The sequence below is a fragment of the Sinocyclocheilus grahami genome, unplaced genomic scaffold (genome assembly GCF_001515645.1).
Source record: "Sinocyclocheilus grahami isolate Dianchi unplaced genomic scaffold, SAMN03320097.WGS_v1.1 scaffold1469.1, whole genome shotgun sequence".
NCBI lineage: Eukaryota > Metazoa > Chordata > Actinopteri > Cypriniformes > Cyprinidae > Sinocyclocheilus > Sinocyclocheilus grahami.
The window spans coordinates 166,319-169,893 of record NW_015506648.1 but is presented as its reverse complement, the minus strand read 5'-3'; the positions used below and the strand labels follow the sequence as shown (position 1 = coordinate 169,893).

The following is a 3,575-nucleotide window of genomic DNA, read 5'->3' as shown; positions in this document are numbered from 1 at the left end:
TTTTTGAGAGTTCTTCTGAATATTGATCAAAATATCCACAATATTAAAATATTGATCAAAACCAGTGCATAGACTGTAAAAACAAGACCAAAATGACCATCTTCATTGACACTGTCGTATTAAAAAACATCCAAAATAATCTTCCTGAAGTAAATATTGCTGATTGTTTCAAAAGTGCCTTCCTTACTTTCTGGTACTCTTCCTTATGCAGGCGTAGTCGTGGCCGAGAGGTTAAGGCAATGGACTTGAAATCCATTGGGGTCTCCCCGCGCAGATTAGAACCCTGCCGACTACAGTTGTAGATTGCTGTACCACTCTCTGTGAAGATAATTGTCTTCTAAGGCCTTTGTCCTATTTTCTCTCTGCCATAATTGCTTGTGGTTTTCATCCCATGGCGCGTGTGGCAAATGAGTTTCTTCTAGGCGGGCTGTAGGAATACTGCTCTTATATAAAACGTAAGAGGCATGCACCACAAAAGAGCCCGGATAGCTCAGTCAGTAGAGCATCAGAGTTTTAATCTGAGGGTCCAGGGTTGAAGTCCCTGTTCGGGTGGAGTGCCATCTTCTTGTTGGCGGCCTCAGCTTGCTGTCATGTCGGTCCATCTATGCTGCTGTCTCTCTAATAGTGTGGTGCTCTGGCCTGCTCCTGGGGACCTTGTGCATCTCCCTTGTTTGGCACACCTGATTCTGATGGTCAGCTCGTTAGGAAAGAGCGCTCATGACGTGAACTGAGTGAGTAGAATAAGACAGACCTACGAAATGTGAAGTGCCGTGGGTCCCCAGGGCCAGCACTGAAAAACCCCATTCCAGAGGATGAGACATGGCAGCCTGATTTCTCCTCAGTGGGACCGCTGTTTTATCTGCTTGCAGGGCAAGCTTGCAGTCTCCGCTGGGTGACTGAGCTGACTAGGGCTATGGATTGCAAGTGGGTCAGGCAGCAGTGTTGAACACAAATTGGGCAGAGACTAGCCCGTATCTGTAGTCGTGGATGAGTGGTTAAGGAGATGGACTAGAAATCCATTGGGGTCTCTCTGTGCAGGTTTGAATTCTGTCGACTATGTACTCTGCTGACAGCCATAAGGATAAGTGGCTGCGTGTTTTTCTTTCATATCCCTCGCACAGAAATGTGAAATGTCCAGTGCCTCTAAAATGGAGAAACACACCGCTGGCACTTTTTGTATTCGGGCTGCAGTTGTCGCCGTGGGTGAGCCAGTGGCACGCCGTGATCGTCTAGTGGTTAGTACTCTACGTTGTGGCGGTAGCAATCCGGGTCACGGCATCCCTTTGCCGTTGTGCAATGGGGACGGCAGAACCCTTTTTTACACCTCATCCTTCAGCTGGATTTTGTGTTTGAAGCTTTGCCTCTGCTGCTCGCCACCAGACAAGAGAGGTTGAGAGGTTAAGGCGATGGACTTGAAATCCATTGGGGTCTCTCCATGCAGGTTCGAACCCTTCCGTCTATGGTTGGAGTTTGCTGTACTGCTCTCTGTGAAGATTCTGAGACCTTTGTACTTTTTTTATTCTATCTGCCATAATTGCAGGTGATTATCATCCCATAGCGCGTGAGGCAAGTGAGTTTCTTCTGAGCAGCTTGTGGGAAAACTGCTGTGTTATATAAAACGTAGGCGGCATGCACTGCAAAAGCTCAGTCAGTAGAGCATCAGACTTTTAATCTGAGGGTCCAGGGTTCAAGTCCCCGTTCGGACAAATTTCTGTCTTCTTGTTGGCGGCCTCATCTTGCTGTCATGTCGGTCCATCTATGCTGCTGTCTCTCTAATAGAGTGGTGTTTTGGTCTGCTCCTGGGGACCTTGTGCATCTCCCTTGTTTGGCACACCTGACTTTGATGGTCAGCTCGTTAGGATAGAGTGCTCATGAAGTGAACTGAGTGAGTAGAATAAGACAGACCTACGAAATGTGCAGTGCCGTGGGTCCCCAGGGCCAGCACTGAAAAACCCCATTCCAGAGGATGAGACATGGCAGCCTGATTTCTCCTCAGTGGGACCGCTGTTTTATCTGCTTGCAGGGCTAGCTTGCAATCTCCGCTGGGTGACTGAGCTGGCTAGGGCTATGGATTGCAATTGGGTCAGGCAGCAGTGTTGCACACAAACAGGGCAGAGAGTGGCCTGAATACAATAGTGGGACTGCTGTTTTATCTGCTTGCAGGGCTGGGTGACTGAGCTGGCTAGGGCTATGGATTTCAAGTGGGTCAGGCAGCAGTGTTGCACACAAACCGGGCAGAGCGAGGCCTGTATCTGTAGTTGTGGCCGAGAGGTTAAGGTGATGGACAAGAAATCCATTGGGGTCTCCCCGTGCAGGTTCAAATCCTGCCGATTACACACTCAGCTGACAGCCATGAGGATAAGTGGCCGTGTATTTTTCTTTCATATCCCTCGCACAGATATGCAAAATGTCCAGTCCCTCTGAAATGGAGAAACACACCGCTGGCGCTTTTTGTAGTCGGGCTGCAGTAGATGCCACGGGTGAGCCAGCGGCACGCTGTGATTGTATAGTGGTTAGTTCTCTGTGTTGTGGCTGCAGCAACCCCGGTTCGAATCCAGGTCACAGCATCCCTTTGCCGTTGAGCAATGGGGATGGCTGAACCCTTTTTTCCACCTCATCCTTCAGCTGGATTTTGTGTTTGAAGCTTGGCCTTTGCTGATCGCCACCAGACAAGAGAGCAGGCAGGCAGGAGCCAGGCGTAGTCGTGGCCGAGAGGTTAAGGCGATGGACTTGAAATCCATTGGGGTCTCCCCACGCAGGCTCGAACCCTGCCGGCTACGGTTGGAGTTTGCCGTAACGCACTCTGTGGAGACAATTGTGTCTTCTAAGGCGGTCACAGCATCCCTTTGCCGTTGAGCAATGGGGACGGCTGAACCCTTTTTTCCACCTCATCCTTCAGCTGGATTTTATGTTTGAAGCTTGGCCTTTGCTGATCGCCACCAGACAAGAGAGCAGGCAGGCAGGAGCCAGGCGTAGTCGTGGCCGAGAGGTTAAGGCAATGGACTTGAAATCCATTGGGGTCTCCCCGTGCAGATTAGAGCCCTGCCGACTACAGTCAAAGTTTACTGTACCGCTCTCTGTGAAGATAATTGTCTTCTAAGGCATTTGTCCTATTTTCTCTCTGCCATAATTGCTTGTGGTTTTCATCCCATGGCGCGTGTGGCAAATGAGTTTCTTCTAGGTGGTCTGTAGGAAAACTACGCACTCTGCTGACAGCCAGTGGCTGTGCATTTTCATTTCATATCCCTCGCACAGACATGTGAAATGTCCAGTCCCTCTAAAATGGAAAAACACACCCCTGGCACTTTTTGTATTCGGGCTGCAGTTATCGCCATGGGTGAGCCAGTGGCACACCGTGATCGTATAGTGGTTAGTACTCTGCGTTGTGGCCGCAGCAACTCCGGGTCACGGCATCCCTTTGCCGTTGTGCAATGGGGACGGCAGAACCCTTTCTTCCACTTCATCCTTCAGCTGGATGTTGTGTTTGAAGCTTTGCCTGTGCTGATCGCCACCAGACAAGAGAGCAGGCAGGCTGCTGCCAGGCGTAGTCGTGGCTGAGCGGTTAAGGCGATGGA

The 3,575-nt window shown here is 50.2% G+C and overlaps 4 non-coding genes across 4 annotated transcripts; all 4 read left to right on the top strand.

The window, feature by feature from the left end:
- Window positions 1-213: 213 nt before the first annotated feature.
- Window positions 214-295, top strand: trnas-uga (transfer RNA serine (anticodon UGA)). The gene has a single exon. It is a non-coding gene; the product is annotated as a tRNA-Ser (tRNA).
- A 184-nt stretch (window positions 296-479) lies between these two features.
- trnak-uuu (transfer RNA lysine (anticodon UUU)) lies at window positions 480-552 on the top strand. The gene has a single exon. It is a non-coding gene; the product is annotated as a tRNA-Lys (tRNA).
- Window positions 553-2,254: 1,702 nt separating this feature from the next.
- trnas-aga (transfer RNA serine (anticodon AGA)) lies at window positions 2,255-2,336 on the top strand. Its single transcript has one exon. It is a non-coding gene; the product is annotated as a tRNA-Ser (tRNA).
- Window positions 2,337-2,698: 362 nt separating this feature from the next.
- trnas-uga (transfer RNA serine (anticodon UGA)) lies at window positions 2,699-2,780 on the top strand. Its single transcript has one exon. It is a non-coding gene; the product is annotated as a tRNA-Ser (tRNA).
- Window positions 2,781-3,575: the final 795 nt, after the last annotated feature.